This window comes from Daucus carota, chromosome 7 (assembly GCF_001625215.2).
Source record: "Daucus carota subsp. sativus chromosome 7, DH1 v3.0, whole genome shotgun sequence".
NCBI classification, from domain to species: Eukaryota; Viridiplantae; Streptophyta; class Magnoliopsida; order Apiales; family Apiaceae; genus Daucus; species Daucus carota.
Genome location: NC_030387.2, coordinates 15,259,209 through 15,279,530, shown reverse-complemented (window position 1 = coordinate 15,279,530; position 20,322 = coordinate 15,259,209). Strand labels below are relative to the sequence as shown.

Here is a 20,322-nt window from a genome sequence, read left to right as displayed (position 1 = left end):
GTAGTTTCATTCTTGACTCGTTTGAGACCGGAAACAACTTGTTGCTTCATTATTGGCTAGATTGAAGTTGGAAACAACTTGTAGCTTCATTCCGACTCGTTTGAAGTTGAAAACAACTTGTAGCTTCATTTTCGGTTGTTTAAATTAAAATCAACTTGTAGTTTCATTCTTGACTCGTTGGAGCCCGGAAACAACTTGTTGCTTCATTATTGGCTAGATTGAAGTTGGAAACAACTTGTAGCTTCATTCCAGACTCGTTTGAAGTTGAAAACAACTTGTAGCTTCATTTTCGGTTGTTTAAAATTAGAATCAACTTGTAGTTTCATTCTTGACTCGTTTAGCATGTAAACAACTTGTTGCTTCATTATTGGCTAGATTGAAGTTGGAAACAACTTGTAGCTTCATTCCAGACTCGTTTGAAGTTGAAAACAACTTGTAGCTTCATTTTCGGTTGTTTAAAATTAGAATCAACTTGTAGTTTCATTCTTGACTCGTTTGAGCCTGGAAACAACTTGTTGCTTCATTATTGGCTAGATTGAAGTTGGAAACAACTTGTAGCTTCATTCCAGACTCGTTTGAAGTTGAAAACAACTTGTAGCTTCATTTTCGGTTGTTTAAAATTAGAATCAACTTGTAGTTTCATTCTTGACTCGTTTGAGCCTGGAAACAACTTGTTGCTTCATTATTGGCTAGATTGAAGTTGGAAACAACTTGTAGCTTCATTCCAGACTCGTTTGAAGTTGAAAACAACTTGTAGCTTCATTTTCGGTTGTTTAAAATTAGAATCAACTTGTAGTTTCATTCTTGACTCGTTTGAGCCCGGAAACAACTTGTTGCTTCATTATTGGCTAGATTGAAGTTGAAAACAACTTGTAGCTTCATTTCAGACTCGTTTGAAGTTGAAAACAACTTGTAGCTTCATTTTCGGTTGTTTAAAATTAGAATCAACTTGTAGTTTCATTCTTGACTCGTTTAAGCATGTAAACAACTTGTTGCTTCATTATTGGCTAGATTGAAGTTGGAAACAACTTGTAGCTTCATTCCAGACTCGTTTGAAGTTGAAAACAACTTGTAGCTTCATTTTCGGTTGTTTAAATTAGAATCAACTTGTAGTTTCATTCTTGACTCGTTTGAGCCCGGAAACAACTTGTTGCTTCATTATTGGCTAGATTGAAGTTGGAAACAACTTGTAGCTTCATTCCAGACTCGTTTGAAGTTGAAAACAACTTGTAGCTTCATTTTCGGTTGTTTAAAATTAGAATCAACTTGTAGTTTCATTCTTGACTCGTTTAAGCATGTAAACAACTTGTTGCTTCATTATTGGCTAGATTGAAGTTGGAAACAACTTGTAGCTTCATTCCAGACTCGTTTGAAGTTGAAAACAACTTGTAGCTTCATTTTCGGTTGTTTAAAATTAGAATCAACTTGTAGTTTCATTCTTGACTCGTTTGAGACCGGAAACAACTTGTTGCTTCATTATTGGCTAGATTGAAGTTGGAAACAACTTGTAGCTTCATTCCAGACTCGTTTGAAGTTGAAAACAACTTGTAGCTTCATTTTCGGTTGTTTAAAATTAGAATCAACTTTTAGTTTCATTCTTGACTCGTTTGAGCCTGAAACAACTTGTTGCTTCATTATTGGCTAGATTGAAGTTGGAAACAACTTGTAGCTTCATTCCAGACTCGTTTGAAGTTGAAAACAACTTGTAGCTTCATTTTCGGTTGTTTAAAATTAGAATCAACTTGTAGTTTCATTCTTGACTCGTTTAAGCATGTAAACAACTTGTTGCTTCATTATTGGCTAGATTGAAGTTGGAAACAACTTGTAGCTTCATTCCAGACTCGTTTGAAGTTGAAAACAACTTGTAGCTTCATTTTCGGTTGTTTAAATTAGAATCAACTTGTAGTTTCATTCTTGACTCGTTTGAGCCGGAAACAACTTGTTGCTTCATTATTGGCTAGATTGAAGTTGGAAACAACTTGTAGCTTCATTCCAGACTCGTTTGAAGTTGAAAACAACTTGTAGCTTCATTTTCGGTTGTTTAAAATTAGAATCAACTTTTAGTTTCATTCTTGACTCGTTTAAGCATGTAAACAACTTGTTGCTTCATTATTGGCTAGATTGAAGTTGGAAACAACTTGTAGCTTCATTCCAGACTCGTTTGAAGTTGAAAACAACTTGTAGCTTCATTTTCGGTTGTTTAAAATTAGAATCAACTTGTAGTTTCATTCTTGACTCGTTTGAGCCTGGAAACAACTTGTTGCTTCATTATTGGCTAGATTGAAGTTGGAAACAACTTGTAGCTTCATTCCAGACTCGTTTGAAGTTGAAAACAACTTGTAGCTTCATTTTCGGTTGTTTAAAATTAGAATCAACTTGTAGTTTCATTCTTGACTCGTTTAAGCCTGGAAACAACTTGTTGCTTCATTATTGGCTAGATTGAAGTTGGAAACAACTTGTAGCTTCATTCCAGACTCGTTTGAAGTTGAAAACAACTTGTAGCTTCATTTTCGGTTGTTTAAAATTAGAATCAACTTGTAGTTTCATTCTTGACTCGTTTAAGCCTGTAAACAACTTGTTGCTTCATTATTGGCTAGATTGAAGTTGGAAACAACTTGTAGCTTCATTCCAGACTCGTTTGAAGTTGAAAACAACTTGTAGCTTCATTTTCGGTTGTTTAAAATTAGAATCAACTTGTAGTTTCATTCTTGACTCGTTTGAGCCTGGAAACAACTTGTTGCTTCATTATTGGCTAGATTGAAGTTGGAAACAACTTGTAGCTTCATTCCAGACTCGTTTGAAGTTGAAAACAACTTGTAGCTTCATTTTCGGTTGTTTAAAATTAGAATCAACTTGTAGTTTCATTCTTGACTCGTTTGAGCCTGTAAACAACTTGTTGCTTCATTATTGGCTAGATTGAAGTTGGAAACAACTTGTAGCTTCATTCCAGACTCGTTTGAAGTTGAAAACAACTTGTAGCTTCATTTTCGGTTGTTTAAAATTAGAATCAACTTTTAGTTTCATTCTTGACTCGTTTGAGCCTGTAAACAACTTGTTGCTTCATTATTGGCTAGATTGAAGTTGGAAACAACTTGTAGCTTCATTCCAGACTCGTTTGAAGTTGAAAACAACTTGTAGCTTCATTTTCGGTTGTTTAAAATTAGAATCAACTTGTAGTTTCATTCTTGACTCGTTTGAGCCGGAAACAACTTGTTGCTTCATTATTGGCTAGATTGAAGTTGGAAACAACTTGTAGCTTCATTCCAGACTCGTTTGAAGTTGAAAACAACTTGTAGCTTCATTTTCGGTTGTTTAAAATTAGAATCAACTTGTAGTTTCATTCTTGACTCGTTTGAGCCTGGAAACAACTTGTTGCTTCATTATTGGCTAGATTGAAGTTGGAAACAACTTGTAGCTTCATTCCAGACTCGTTTGAAGTTGAAAACAACTTGTAGCTTCATTTTCGGTTGTTTAAAATTAGAATCAACTTGTAGTTTCATTCTTGACTCGTTTAAGCCTGTAAACAACTTGTTGCTTCATTATTGGCTAGATTGAAGTTGGAAACAACTTGTAGCTTCATTCCAGACTCGTTTGAAGTTGAAAACAACTTGTAGCTTCATTTTCGGTTGTTTAAAATTAGAATCAACTTGTAGTTTCATTCTTGACTCGTTTAAGCATGTAAACAACTTGTTGCTTCATTATTGGCTAGATTGAAGTTGGAAACAACTTGTAGCTTCATTCCAGACTCGTTTGAAGTTGAAAACAACTTGTAGCTTCATTTTCGGTTGTTTAAAATTAGAATCAACTTGTAGTTTCATTCTTGACTCGTTTGAGCCTGGAAACAACTTGTTGCTTCATTATTGGCTAGATTGAAGTTGGAAACAACTTGTAGCTTCATTCCAGACTCGTTTGAAGTTGAAAACAACTTGTAGCTTCATTTTCGGTTGTTTAAAATTAGAATCAACTTGTAGTTTCATTCTTGACTCGTTTGAGCCTGGAAACAACTTGTTGCTTCATTATTGGCTAGATTGAAGTTGGAAACAACTTGTAGCTTCATTCCAGACTCGTTTGAAGTTGAAAACAACTTGTAGCTTCATTTTCGGTTGTTTAAATTAGAATCAACTTGTAGTTTCATTCTTGACTCGTTTGAGCCGGAAACAACTTGTTGCTTCATTATTGGCTAGATTGAAGTTGGAAACAACTTGTAGCTTCATTCCAGACTCGTTTGAAGTTGAAAACAACTTGTAGCTTCATTTTCGGTTGTTTAAAATTAGAATCAACTTGTAGTTTCATTCTTGACTCGTTTGAGCCTGTAAACAACTTGTTGCTTCATTATTGGCTAGATTGAAGTTGGAAACAACTTGTAGCTTCATTCCAGACTCGTTTGAAGTTGAAAACAACTTGTAGCTTCATTTTCGGTTGTTTAAAATTAGAATCAACTTGTAGTTTCATTCTTGACTCGTTTGAGCCTGGAAACAACTTGTTGCTTCATTATTGGCTAGATTGAAGTTGGAAACAACTTGTAGCTTCATTCCAGACTCGTTTGAAGTTGAAAACAACTTGTAGCTTCATTTTCGGTTGTTTAAAATTAGAATCAACTTGTAGTTTCATTCTTGACTCGTTTGAGCCTGGAAACAACTTGTTGCTTCATTATTGGCTAGATTGAAGTTGGAAACAACTTGTAGCTTCATTCCAGACTCGTTTGAAGTTGAAAACAACTTGTAGCTTCATTTTCGGTTGTTTAAAATTAGAATCAACTTGTAGTTTCATTCTTGACTCGTTTGAGCCTGGAAACAACTTGTTGCTTCATTATTGGCTAGATTGAAGTTGGAAACAACTTGTAGCTTCATTCCAGACTCGTTTGAAGTTGAAAACAACTTGTAGCTTCATTTTCGGTTGTTTAAAATTAGAATCAACTTTTAGTTTCATTCTTGACTCGTTTGAGCCTGGAAACAACTTGTTGCTTCATTATTGGCTAGATTGAAGTTGGAAACAACTTGTAGCTTCATTCCAGACTCGTTTGAAGTTGAAAACAACTTGTAGCTTCATTTTCGGTTGTTTAAAATTAGAATCAACTTGTAGTTTCATTCTTGACTCGTTTGAGCCTGGAAACAACTTGTTGCTTCATTATTGGCTAGATTGAAGTTGGAAACAACTTGTAGCTTCATTCCAGACTCGTTTGAAGTTGAAAACAACTTGTAGCTTCATTTTCGGTTGTTTAAAATTAGAATCAACTTGTAGTTTCATTCTTGACTCGTTTGAGCCGGAAACAACTTGTTGCTTCATTATTGGCTAGATTGAAGTTGGAAACAACTTGTAGCTTCATTCCAGACTCGTTTGAAGTTGAAAACAACTTGTAGCTTCATTTTCGGTTGTTTAAAATTAGAATCAACTTGTAGTTTCATTCTTGACTCGTTTGAGCCTGGAAACAACTTGTTGCTTCATTATTGGCTAGATTGAAGTTGGAAACAACTTGTAGCTTCATTCCAGACTCGTTTGAAGTTGAAAACAACTTGTAGCTTCATTTTCGGTTGTTTAAAATTAGAATCAACTTGTAGTTTCATTCTTGACTCGTTTGAGCCTGTAAACAACTTGTTGCTTCATTATTGGCTAGATTGAAGTTGGAAACAACTTGTAGCTTCATTCCAGACTCGTTTGAAGTTGAAAACAACTTGTAGCTTCATTTTCGGTTGTTTAAAATTAGAATCAACTTGTAGTTTCATTCTTGACTCGTTTAAGCCTGGAAACAACTTGTTGCTTCATTATTGGCTAGATTGAAGTTGGAAACAACTTGTAGCTTCATTCCAGACTCGTTTGAAGTTGAAAACAACTTGTAGCTTCATTTTCGGTTGTTTAAAATTAGAATCAACTTTTAGTTTCATTCTTGACTCGTTTGAGCCCGGAAACAACTTGTTGCTTCATTATTGGCTAGATTGAAGTTGGAAACAACTTGTAGCTTCATTCCAGACTCGTTTGAAGTTGAAAACAACTTGTAGCTTCATTTTCGGTTGTTTAAAATTAGAATCAACTTGTAGTTTCACTCTTGACTCGTTTAAGCATGTAAACAACTTGTTGCTTCATTATTGGCTAGATTGAAGTTGGAAACAACTTGTAGCTTCATTCCAGACTCGTTTGAAGTTGAAAACAACTTGTAGCTTCATTTTCGGTTGTTTAAATTAGAATCAACTTGTAGTTTCATTCTTGACTCGTTTGAGCCGGAAACAACTTGTTGCTTCATTATTGGCTAGATTGAAGTTGGAAACAACTTGTAGCTTCATTCCAGACTCGTTTGAAGTTGAAAACAACTTGTAGCTTCATTTTCGGTTGTTTAAAATTAGAATCAACTTTTAGTTTCATTCTTGACTCGTTTAAGCATGTAAACAACTTGTTGCTTCATTATTGGCTAGATTGAAGTTGGAAACAACTTGTAGCTTCATTCCAGACTCGTTTGAAGTTGAAAACAACTTGTAGCTTCATTTTCGGTTGTTTAAAATTAGAATCAACTTGTAGTTTCATTCTTGACTCGTTTGAGACCGGAAACAACTTGTTGCTTCATTATTGGCTAGATTGAAGTTGAAAACAACTTGTAGCTTCATTCCAGACTCGTTTGAAGTTGAAAACAACTTGTAGATTCATTTTCGGTTGTTTAAAATTAGAATCAACTTTTAGTTTCATTCTTGACTCGTTTGAAGCCGGAAACAACTTGTTGCTTCATTATTGGCTAGATTGAAGTTGGAAACAACTTGTAGCTTCATTCCACACTCTTTGGAGGTTAAAAACAACTTGTAGCTTCATTTTCGGTCGTTTAAAATTAGAATCAACTTGTAGTTTCACTCTTGACTCGTTTAAGCATGTAAACAACTTGTTGCTTCAATATTGGCTAGATTGAAGTTGGAAAAAACTTGTAGCTTCATTCCAGACTCGTTTGAAGTAGAAAACAACTTGTAGATTCATTTTCGGTTAGAATCAACTTGTAGTTTCATTTTTGACTCGTTTGAGACCGGAAACAACTTGTTGCTTCATTATTGGCTAGATTGAAGTTGAAAACAACTTGTAGGTTCATTCCAGACTCGTTTGAAGTTGAAAACAACTTGTAGATTCATTTTCGGTTGTTTAAAATTAGAATCAACTTTTAGTTTCATTCTTGACTCGTTTGAACCCGGAAACAACTTGTTGCTTCATTATTGGCTAGATTGAAGTTGGAAACAACTTGTAGCTTCATTCCAGACTCGTTTGAAGTTGAAAACAACTTGTAGCTTCATTTTCGGTCGTTTAAAATTAGAATCAACTTGTAGTTTCACTCTTGACTCGTTTAAGCATGTAAACAACTTGTTGCTTCATTATTGGCTAGATTGAAGTTGGAAACAACTTGTAGCTTCATTCCGGACTCGTTTGAAGTTGAAAACAACTTGTAGCTTCATTTTCGGTTGTTTAAATTAAAATCAACTTGTAGTTTCATTCTTGACTCGTTGGAGCCCGGAAACAACTTGTTGCTTCATTATTGGCTAGATTGAAGTTGGAAACAACTTCTAGCTTCATTCCAGACTCGTTTGAAGTTGAAAACAACTTGTAGCTTCATTTTCGGTTGTTTAAAATTAGAATCAACTTTTAGTTTCATTCTTGAATCGTTTAAGCATGTAAACAACTTGTTGCTTCATTATTGGCTAGATTGAAGTTGGAAACAACTTGTAGCTTCATTCCAGACTCGTTTGAAGTTGAAAACAACTTGTAGCTTCATTTTCGGTCGTTTAAAATTAGAATCAACTTGTAGTTTCACTCTTGACTCGTTTAAGCATGTAAACAACTTGTTGCTTCATTATTGGCTAGATTGAAGTTGGAAACAACTTGTAGCTTCATTCCGGACTCGTTTGAAGTTGAAAACAACTTGTAGCTTCATTTTCGGTTGTTTAAATTAAAATCAACTTGTAGTTTCATTCTTGACTCGTTGGAGCCCGGAAACAACTTGTTGCTTCATTATTGGCTAGATTGAAGTTGGAAACAACTTCTAGCTTCATTCCAGACTCGTTTAAAGTTGAAAACAACTTGTAGCTTCATTTTCGGTTGTTTAAAATTAGAATCAACTTTTAGTTTCATTCTTGAATCGTTTAAGCATGTAAACAACTTGTTGCTTCATTATTGGCTAGATTGAAGTTGGAAACAACTTGTAGCTTCATTCCAGACTCGTTTGAAGTTGAAAACAACTTGTAGCTTCATTTTCGGTTGTTTAAAATTATAATCAACTTTCAGTTTCATTCTTGACTCGTTTGAGCCCGGAAATAACTTTTTGCTTCATTATTGGCTAGATTGAAGTTGGAAACAACTTGTAGCTTCATTCCAGACTCGTTTGAAGTTGAAAACAACTTGTAGCTTCATTTTCCGTTGTTTAAAATTAGTATCAACTTGTAGTTTCATTCTTGACTCGTTTGAGACTGGAAACAACTTGTTGCGTCATTATTGGCTAGATTGAAGTTGGAAACAACTTGTAGCTTCATTCCAGACTCGTTTGAAGTTGAAAACAACTTGTAGATTCATTTTCGATTGTTTAAAATTAGAATCAACTTTTAGTTTCATTCTTGACTCGTTTGAGCCCGGAAATAACTTTTTGCTTCATTATTGGCTAGATTGAAGTTGGAAACAACTTGTAGCTTCATTCCAGACTCGTTTGAAGTTGAAAACAACTTGTAGCTTCATTTTCGGTTGTTTAAATTAAAGTCAACTTGTAGTTTCATTCTTGACTCGTTGGAGCCCGGAAACAACTTGTTGCTTCATTATTGGCTAGATTGAAGTTGGAAACAACTTGTAGCTTCATTCCAGACTCGTTTGAAGTTGAAAACAACTTGTAGCTTCATTTTCGGTTGTTTAAAATTAGAATCAACTTTTAGTTTCATTCTTGAATCGTTTAAGCATGTAAACAACTTGTTGCTTCATTATTGGCTAGATTGAAGTTGGAAACAACTTGTAGCTTCATTCCAGACTCGTTTGAAGTTGAAAACAACTTGTAGCTTCATTTTCGGTTGTTTAAAATTATAATCAACTTTCAGTTTCATTCTTGACTCGTTTGAGCCCGGAAATAACTTTTTGCTTCATTATTGGCTAGATTGAAGTTGGAAACAACTTGTAGCTTCATTCCAGACTCGTTTGAAGTTGAAAACAACTTGTAGCTTCATTTTCCGTTGTTTAAAATTAGTATCAAGTTGTAGTTTCATTCTTGACTCGTTTGAGACTGGAAACAACTTGTTGCGTCATTATTGGCTAGATTGAAGTTGGAAACAACTTGTAGCTTCATTCCAGACTCGTTTGAAGTTGAAAACAACTTGTAGATTCATTTTCGATTGTTTAAAATTAGGATCAACTTTTAGTTTCATTCTTGACTCGTTTGAGCCCGGAAATAACTTTTTGCTTCATTATTGGCTAGATTGAAGTTGGAAACAACTTGTAGCTTCATTCCAGACTCGTTTGAAGTTGAAAACAACTTGTAGCTTCATTTTCGGTTGTTTAAATTAAAATCAACTTGTAGTTTCATTCTTGACTTGTTGGAGCCCGGAAACAACTTGTTGCTTCATTATTGGCTAGATTGAAGTTGGAAACAACTTGTAGCTTCATTCCAGACTCGTTTGAAGTTGAAAACAACTTGCAGCTTCATTTTTCGGTTGTTTAAAATTAAAATCAACTTTTAGTTTCATTCTTGACTCGTTTAAGCATGTAAACAACTTGTTGCTTCAATATTGGCTAGATTGAAGTTGGAAAAAACTTGTAGCTTCATTCCAGACTCGTTTGAAGTAGAAAACAACTTGTAGATTCATTTTCGGTTAGAATCAACTTGTAGTTTCATTTTTGACTCGTTTGAGACCGGAAACAACTTGTTGCTTCATTATTGGCTAGATTGAAGTTGAAAACAACTTGTAGCTTCATTCCAGACTCGTTTGAAGTTGAAAACAACTTGTAGATTCATTTTCGGTTGTTTAAAATTAGAATCAACTTTTAGTTTCATTCTTGACTCGTTTGAACCCGGAAACAACTTGTTGCTTCATTATTGGCTAGATTGAAGTTGGAAACAACTTGTAGCTTCATTCCAGACTCGTTTGAAGTTGAAAACAACTTGTAGCTTCATTTTCGGTCGTTTAAAATTAGAATCAACTTGTAGTTTCACTCTTGACTCGTTTAAGCATGTAAACAACTTGTTGCTTCATTATTGCCTAGATTGAAGTTGGAAACAACTTGTAGCTTCATTCCGGACTCGTTTGAAGTTGAAAACAACTTGTAGCTTCATTTTCGGTTGTTTAAATTAAAATCAACTTGTAGTTTCATTCTTGACTCGTTGGAGCCCGGAAACAACTTGTTGCTTCATTATTGGCTAGATTGAAGTTGGAAACAACTTCTAGCTTCATTCCAGACTCGTTTGAAGTTGAAAACAACTTGTAGCTTCATTTTCGGTTGTTTAAAATTAGAATCAACTTTTAGTTTCATTCTTGAATCGTTTAAGCATGTAAACAGCTTGTTGCTTCATTATTGGCTAGATTGAAGTTGGAAACAACTTGTAGCTTCATTCCAGACTCGTTTGAAGTTGAAAAGAACTTGTAGCTTCATTTTCGGTTAGAATCAACTTGTAGTTTCATTTTTGACTCGTTTGAGACCGGAAACAACTTGTTGCTTCATTATTGGCTAGATTGAAGTTGAAAACAACTTGTAGCTTCATTCCAGACTCGTTTGAAGTTGAAAACAACTTGTAGATTCATTTTCGGTTGTTTAAAATTAGAATCAACTTTTAGTTTCATTCTTGACTCGTTTGAACCCGGAAACAACTTGTTGCTTCATTATTGGCTAGATTGAAGTTGGAAACAACTTGTAGCTTCATTCCACACTCTTTGGAGGTTAAAAACAACTTGTAGCTTCATTTTCGGTCGTTTAAAATTAGAATCAACTTGTAGTTTCACTCTTGACTCGTTTAAGCATGTAAACAACTTGTTGCTTCATTATTGGCTAGATTGAAGTTGGAAACAACTTGTAGCTTCATTCCGGACTCGTTTGAAGTTGAAAACAACTTGTAGCTTCATTTTCGGTTGTTTAAATTAAAATCAACTTGTAGTTTCATTCTTGACTCGTTGGAGCCCGGAAACAACTTGTTGCTTCATTATTGGCTAGATTGAAGTTGGAAACAACTTCTAGCTTCATTCCAGACTCGTTTGAAGTTGAAAACAACTTGTAGCTTCATTTTTCGGTTGTTTAAAATTAAAATCAACTTTTAGTTTCATTCTTGACTCGTTTAAGCATGTAAACAACTTGTTGCTTCAATATTGGCTAGATTGAAGTTGGAAAAAACTTATAGCTTCATTCCAGACTCGTTTGAAGTTGAAAACAACTTGTAGATTCATTTTCGGTTAGAATCAACTTGTAGTTTCATTTTTGACTCGTTTGAGACCGGAAACAACTTGTTGCTTCATTATTGGCTAGATTGAAGTTGAAAACAACTTGTAGCTTCATTCCAGACTCGTTTGAAGTTGAAAACAACTTGTAGATTCATTTTCGGTTGTTTAAAATTAGAATCAACTTTTAGTTTCATTCTTGACTCGTTTGAATCCGGAAACAACTTGTTGCTTCATTATTGGCTAGATTGAAGTTGGAAACAACTTGTAGCTTCATTCCAGACTCGTTTGAAGTTGAAAACAACTTGTAGCTTCATTTTCGGTCGTTTAAAATTAGAATCAACTTGTAGTTTCACTCTTGACTCGTTTAAGCATGTAAACAACTTGTTGCTTCATTATTGGCTAGATTGAAGTTGGAAACAACTTGTAGCTTCATTCCGGACTCGTTTGAAGTTGAAAACAACTTGTAGCTTCATTTTCGGTTGTTTAAATTAAAATCAACTTGTAGTTTCATTCTTGACTCGTTGGAGCCCGGAAACAACTTGTTGCTTCATTATTGGCTAGATTGAAGTTGGAAACAACTTCTAGCTTCATTCCAGACTCGTTTGAAGTTGAAAACAACTTGTAGCTTCATTTTCGGTTGTTTAAAATTAGAATCAACTTTTAGTTTCATTCTTGAATCGTTTAAGCATGTAAACAACTTGTTGCTTCATTATTGGCTAGATTGAAATTGGAAACAACTTGTAGCTTCATTCCAGACTCGTTTGAAGTTGAAAAGAACTTGTAGCTTCATTTTCGGTTAGAATCAACTTGTAGTTTCATTTTTGACTCGTTTGAGACCGGAAACAACTTGTTGCTTCATTATTGGCTAGATTGAAGTTGAAAACAACTTGTAGCTTCATTCCAGACTCGTTTGAAGTTGAAAACAACTTGTAGATTCATTTTCGGTTGTTTAAAATTAGAATCAACTTTTAGTTTCATTCTTGACTCGTTTGAACCCGGAAACAACTTGTTGCTTCATTATTGGCTAGATTGAAGTTGGAAACAACTTGTAGCTTCATTCCAGACTCGTTTGAAGTTGAAAACAACTTGTAGCTTCATTTTCGGTCATTTAAAATTAGAATCAACTTGTAGTTTCACTCTTGATTCGTTTAAGCATGTAAACAACTTGTTGCTTCATTATTGGCTAGATTGAAGTTGGAAACAACTTGTAGCTTCATTCCGGACTCGTTTGAAGTTGAAAACAACTTGTAGCTTCATTTTCGGTTGTTTAAATTAAAATCAACTTGTAGTTTCATTCTTGACTCGTTGGAGCCCGGAAACAACTTGTTGCTTCATTATTGGCTAGATTGAAGTTGGAAACAACTTCTAGCTTCATTCCAGACTCGTTTGAAGTTGAAAACAACTTGTAGCTTCATTTTCGGTTGTTTAAAATTAGAATCAACTTTTAGTTTCATTCTTGAATCATTTAAGCATGTAAACAACTTGTTGCTTCATTATTGGCTAGATTGAAGTTGGAAACAACTTGTAGCTTCATTCCAGACTCGTTTGAAGTTGAAAACAACTTGTAGCTTCATTTTCGGTTGTTTAAAATTATAATCAACTTTCAGTTTCAATCTTGACTCGTTTGAGACCGGAAATAACTTTTTGCTTCATTATTGGCTAGATTGAAGTTGGAAACAACTTGTAGCTTCATTCCAGACTCGTTTGAAGTTGAAAACAACTTGTAGCTTCATTTTCCGTTGTTTAAAATTAGTATCAACTTGTAGTTTCATTCTTGACTCGTTTGAGACTGGAAACAACTTGTTGCGTCATTATTGGCTAGATTGAAGTTGGAAACAACTTGTAGCTTCATTCCAGACTCGTTTGAAGTTGAAAACAACTTGTAGCTTCATTTTCGGTCGTTTAAAATTAGAATCAACTTGTAGTTTCAATCTTGACTCGTTTAAGCATGTAAACAACTTGTTGCTTCATTATTGGCTAGATTGAAGTTGGAAACAACTTGTAGCTTCATTCCGGACTCGTTTGAAGTTGAAAACAACTTGTAGCTTCATTTTCGGTTGTTTAAATTAAAATCAACTTGTAGTTTCATTCTTGACTCGTTGGAGCCCGGAAACAACTTGTTGCTTCATTATTGGCTAGATTGAAGTTGGAAACAACTTCTAGCTTCATTCCAGACTCGTTTGAAGTTGAAAACAACTTGTAGCTTCATTTTCGGTTGTTTAAAATTAGAATCAACTTTTAGTTTCATTCTTGAATCGTTTAAGCATGTAAACAACTTGTTGCTTCATTATTGGCTAGATTGAAGTTGGAAACAACTTGTAGCTTCATTCCAGACTCGTTTGAAGTTGAAAAGAACTTGTAGCTTCATTTTCGGTTAGAATCAACTTGTAGTTTCATTTTTGACTCGTTTGAGACCGGAAACAACTTGTTGCTTCATTATTGGCTAGATTGAAGTTGAAAACAACTTGTAGCTTCATTCCAGACTCGTTTGAAGTTGAAAACAACTTGTAGATTCATTTTCGGTTGTTTAAAATTAGAATCAACTTTTAGTTTCATTCTTGACTCGTTTGAACCCGGAAACAACTTGTTGCTTCATTATTGGCTAGATTGAATTATTAAGTCTGATAAATACTTCTGAAATCCCTTCTCCGGGATGAGAACCAAACTGTTCATACTGAGCCATCAGTATCTCTTTCTTGTTTTCCCTAACTTCCTCTGAGCCTTCATTGATAATCTCTAACGTATCCCAGATTTGCTTGGCGTTCGTATAATTAACAACAGCATTGTACATTACTGGATCTAGAGATTCCACCAATATTAGTTGAAGAGCGTCATCTAAATTCATCTGTTCACTCTCTTCATCTGTGTACTCAGAAAGTTCTTTCGGAATGATCTGATGAGGTATTAACACACCATCCTCTTCGTGTGCTAATATGACATTCATCGGAGTAGTAACACCTTTGTCCAAAATCCCGATGTATTTTCTGTTCGCGGTGCGGAGGAATAGGAACATGTGCCTCTTCCATAGGCCAAAGTGTTCCTTGCTGAACGGTGGGATTTTAATGCTACTGATCTTTTGTGTACTCATTTTTTAAGGATTTAAAAAGAATAGTGTTTGGATGAGAAATGGATTTTTGAAAGAAAAATATTTTAAATCAAAATTAATTTTTGGAATAAAATTAATTCGAATAAAAAATATTTGGACGTTACAGAGTGTGTATAGGATCTGATACGGAAAATGGTATCAACCGCTCTGATGCCAATTGTTAGGTCCAGATACGATTGTAGAAGGGGGGGGGGTTGAATACAATCGTCACAAAATAATCGCGGCGGAATAATCTGATCGGAGTTTAACTTGATAATCAGATTTAAATTAATTAATATAACAATTTTTAAGTCGTTATATAATTAATATGGTTCGTTTTAATGTTCACAAAAAATCGTAGAATAAATTCGACAGGATGTATTCTAGTTTAGTGAATAAAACAACCGAGTGATCAAAGCACAGAAAACTGTGGATATAACGAATAGCAAGTTACAAACAACTTGAAAGTTTACAAAGCTTTGAACAACAACAAATGAAGAGGTTGAAGCCATATTTATAGGCAACACCTTGAACTTGTATGACAAAGTTGGTATGACCATGCTACTAAGACCAGTATGACAATGTGAACTAATGTCATGTTACAATTGAAATCAGTATGACAATGTGAGCTCATGTCATGCAGCAATTGGAATCGGTATGACAATTTCAGCTAATGTCATACAACAATTTTCGGTATGACAATTCATAGTATGACATATGACTTGGAGGTTAAGTCATGGATCGGTATGACAATGTCTAGTAATGTCATACAGCATGAATTCGGTATGACAATCCATAGCAATGTCATACTGATTGAATTCGGTATGACAATGCATGGTATTGTCATGCCAATTCAAATTCGGTATGACAATGTATAGATATGTCATGCCAGGTGAGAAAAGAAGCTTCCTGGTGCGGTATGACAATCTATATGATTGTCATACCGCGCCCAAAAATCAATATAACTTGATTTTAATTAATAAAATTAATTCAATAATTATTCACTTAATTATATTAATCATATAAATTCATAAATTAAATTAATTCAAGTGTGAATCAATTTAATAAATAAATTACATAATTTATATAATTATTTTGAGATGTGAATAAATTAAAAGAAAAATTCTATTGAGCACAGTCTTCAGCAGCAGGTCTTTTAACTTCCTCTAAAAGATCTGATTCTTTGTCTTGATTGAACGACCACCTATTGTTGATGTAGAATATTTAATCTGAGTAGCTGACACACAAATGTACTGTCTGGTTCATCTGTATCTAGCTGAATCAAATATTCTCTATCAATTAAACAATTGAGAAGTGGCTTGTTCGTCGAGTCTTTGTCTTCGAGTTCTTCTTCATAAGTAGAAATAGTTTGGAATCTTCTGAATAAATAAAGTATTAAAACTTTATACCTTCTGGACTTCTGGACGTGCTACAGAATATTATTTGTACACTGAGGCTTGAACATATTAATGAACTTCTTTCAGTGGTGTGCAGCATCATCCTGAAATTCTTCAGACATATGATTTTAATAAATCACTTGACGTTCTTCGTACGGATTCCTTCAATAGTGCTTGCTAATTTACTTTCTTTCTTATCAGAGTTGAGTTGATACTCTTAAATACAAATAGGCTTAACATATGCCTTTCAATCTCCCCCTATTTGTTTGTTAACATAACATGCAAATTATCGAGAGGATAACTCAACTAACTGATATGACAAAGGATTAAACATGAATTGTAAATAGCAAAAAGTTTCTGGTATTTCATTAAACATTCACCAGAATTCAAACAAGTACATTAGATTACATAAGGATGTTCTTACTGAACATATATTACAAATTCCTTAACAAATCTAAAGATCAACTTCTCCTTCTTCGATATCTGAACTGTGAAGGACAGGAGTTGACGGTTCTTCTCTGGATGGCACTTCTGATGTAGTGGACTCACCACGCTTCTTACGTTCTCGTGCCAGAGCCAGTTGATGTAACACCTCCATCTCTACAGGGTCTTCCCGGAAGTCTGATGGCTGAGCCTTTGTAACATTCTTCATCCTCCGGAAATATTGAGAAATATTCCTTCGGGTGCAGTAAGCTAGAATCACATCATCAGCATCAGACTTGGCTTTAGAAGCGAAGCCCTTGGTTCGTAGTAGAGTGGATGCTAGAGCCAGTCGCTTAGCAGGATACTTAGGTAAAGCCTCCTCATTTAGATTGACAGTGCATAAGAGCTCCTTGTGAATGAACTTTATACAGTATGGATTTTTGACAACCTGTGGACTGTTGAAGACAGCACAATCCAACAGCTTATCACGAAGGAGTTCGTTCAGGTTGGAGCATCGCTTTACCTTATTGCGAAGTACCCAAAGCTCAGACACAGAGAATGATTTAAGAAATTCAACAGATAATCTAAATGAACCATTTCTCCGTGTATATACAATCAGCTCCCACTGTTCTAGCAAGTTATTGACTCCCACAGTCAAATAATCAATTTCTAAAGCGAGGGCATGCATAAAGATATCCTCGTCAGGGTTTACCTCTCGAAGATCGTAGATCAGAGATAAAAACTTTCTGTCATTGAAAGGCTCCCTTTGAGGTCCATTGAAAATCCTCTTTGCGATGTCCCAGCTTTTTCCAACTTCCTTTTTATATCAAGATTCTTCTGCTTGCACGCAGCATCATAGATTTTCTGCTTCTCTATCTTGATTTGCTCTTCAGTTATCAACTTGTCCTCTAGAAGTTTCTGGTAATCACGAAGCTTACGCTTCCTAGCTTCATTCTCAGCTTTAAACTTCCGAACATTCTCTTCATGTTCAGGGTCAACAGGTTCTTCATCCTGAAACAGATAGCTCTCCTCAAATTTGCCTTCTTCCTCTGCTTGACGGTAGGTAGCATCGAAGACGTCATCATCATCCATGTCTTGTGGAAAATCATCATAGTTATCAGAATCAAAGACATTCTCAGATTGATGTGCCGGCTCTTTGCCCTTAGACTTTCCAGAATTGTCAGGAGCAGATTCAGAAGTATTCCCTTTGTTACTTTGATTCGAACTATTGCCCCTGTCACCTTTGTCTCCATCTCCATCTCCTCCTCTATCTCTTCTATTCTCCCCCCACTACACCATAGATGCACTTACGCAACGTCAAAATTGTGTGATGCACTGAAAAATGTTGTAATAGCTCCAAAAATTTTATCTACTGCAACACTGGTCTTTTGATGTTGCTGAATATGTATACATGGTGTTCTCCTAGTCTAAGAAACGTTGAACATTGCAACACTAAAATGTGTGGCCTCAATATGCTAACTAAATGTATTTTAATTAAAAATTTTAAAGTGAACAATTAGTGATCATAAAATAAAACAAAGTCCAAAAAGATATATAAATAAACATTTTAACGCAAAGTCAGTGGTAAGGTGAATAAAATTTAGTTATTTAAATAATTTTAAAATATGTCATGCTAATAAAATTAAAATGAAAATTAATTAAATAAAATTTTAAAAATACTATTTCACACAAAATTAAACTAATATATTTTATTATTTAAAAATATTAATTTATCATTATATTAAAATATATTCCCTCAGTCCCAAATTACATGTCCGTTTTGGTTTTCAAGAAGTCAAATTGACTAAATCTTTGACAAAATATTAAAAATTAGTTATTTATTATTTTAGAAAAACAATTATATTTTAAAATATACTAGATGTACTTTTTAATGTTATAATTTTTTTTTCAATTATAAAATATGTGTAAATTTTAGTCAAAATATTGTCAATTATAAAATATGTGTAAATGGTGTGTTTTGAATAAACAAATTAATTAAAATATAAATAAAAATTAAAAATTAAAAAACTGAAAAAAAGGTGTGTGAAAGAAGGGAGACCGATTGCTTTTGGGGTGTGAGAAGCGGGACAATTTGCCGCGTTTATGTGGATGAAATAATTGAACATACCCACTGATACATATTCACTTTACACACTGTCTCTAACACAAACACACACCTCACACCTCGGCGACGCAGCTAGAGATTAGGGTTCAAGCTGAAGCTGGAGATTAGGGTTCAAGTTGAAGCTCGTTTCTTCAATTAGGGGTCTGAGTGGGGTGCAATCAATTGGGGATTATCAAATCGAGCTCAATTAGGGATATTATCAGGTATTACTTTTAATTTTAACCTCTTCATTTGTATCTATTTGCAGGGATTGAGATTTTGTATGTGCAGAAATTGAGATGATGTATGTGTATGTACTCTGTAGTTTGTTCTCTCTCTCTCTCTCTCTCTCTCTCTCTCTCTCTCTCTCTCTGTGGAGATTAGGGTTCAAGCTGAAGCTCGTTTCTTCAATTAGGGGTCTGATTGGGGTGCAGTCAATTGGGTATTCTTAAATCGAGCTCAATTAGCGATATTATCAGGTATTACTCTTAATTTTAACCTTTTCATTTACATCTATTTGCAGGGATTGAGATTTTGTATGTGTAGAACTTGAGATAATGTATGTGTATGTACTCTGTATGTGTATGTACTCTGTTGTTTGTTCTCTCCCTCTCTTTTCTTAAGTCAGAGATATAGATTATGAAATCATTGTGATGCTTGTAAATGCAGAGAATTTGATAGCTGATGAGTTCTCTGCTGAGATTGCTGATGGTGTGGCTTATGTTTCCGGCTACGATGATGAATCCAGGCCTGTCTTGGTACATTTTCTTCCATAATTATATCCTCACTTATTCATTGTGGCACACACAATGTATGGATCTTATACTTATGTGTTTCCTCAGATTTTCCGAATCAAGCAAGACTGTCACAAGTTTCATTCACAGAAGATGTAAGCCAATATATATCTCTTGCTCTCTGCAGTTGTTTTCATGTATTGTTGGAAACGTGTATGAGCCTTACACCCAAAAATTTGAAAAACATTAATATGCAAACACACAACTTGTATATTAATGTAACACGCAGCTACAATTTTGTTACACACACTAGGCTTCAGTCTTTTTCACATACATAAGACAGGACACAGAGCTTATGCTCTTTTTTCTATTCTTTTCTTTCAGCCTACTACACTCCAGTGTGTTGTTCTACGGCTTACTAGTACACACAAGAGGCTACTTCCACCCTTGTTCTATGCAGAGAGCTTCAGCTCTATTTTTTTTCTTAGCAACTTTTTTTTTTATTTCATACAACTACTACCAGCTTCCTGTTATATGTATGATATATATAGTACATATAATATATTAGCTGATGTTATCTGCAAACTGAATTCCAACACCCATAATTTCTGAAAATTTGTCCCTTGGTAATATCTGGCTGCTGGATGTGTGAAGTTTTGATTATATCATTATTATTCTAGAAGGGTTTGATTCTAACATGTATGTATAAACTAGCTAGCTAGTACATTTAGTATGCAAATATATGATATATTTTTTTAAAATTCTTTTTTTCAGGTTGGCTCGACTGGTGGTGTTTACACCGGAGGTTGCAATACAAATCATGGAAAAAAATGTGGAGCAATTTGTCGAAGTTAACTATTTAACTATAGTATTAGACTTTGAAGTAGTATATGTTTTTGGTTGGATGATTGGTTTGTGTGTATTTGATGGGATGATTTGGTATTGATGAAATTATAATATCAAGTTATTTTATTTGGGAAGTGCATTTTGCATAAAGGTCATGTCAAAATTTAACTATAAAAGTGTTGCAGTAGTGATATATAATGTTGCAACCATTTGCTTAAAATATGTTCTAAGAGTTCATAAAGTGTTTCAACAAAAATGTTGTCATAAATATGGTCCCACAAGCATACTAAAAGAAATCCAATGGACCAATCAGTGGGGTCCACCAATGGGGCCCACCAATGGGGCTCACTGGTGGGCCCATATTTCA

General features: G+C 34.5%; 1 long non-coding RNA gene across 2 annotated transcripts; it reads left to right on the top strand.

The window, feature by feature from the left end:
* Positions 1-18,389: 18,389 nt before the first annotated feature.
* Positions 18,390-20,084, top strand: LOC135148087 (uncharacterized). 2 transcript variants are annotated; one of them, XR_010285971.1, is made up of 5 exons: positions 18,390-18,599; positions 18,791-18,854; positions 19,045-19,133; positions 19,218-19,264; positions 19,884-20,084. It is a non-coding gene; the product is annotated as an uncharacterized LOC135148087 (long non-coding RNA). The 2 variants fall into 2 exon arrangements; XR_010285970.1 differs by having other exon boundaries at positions 18,390-18,854.
* Positions 20,085-20,322: the final 238 nt, after the last annotated feature.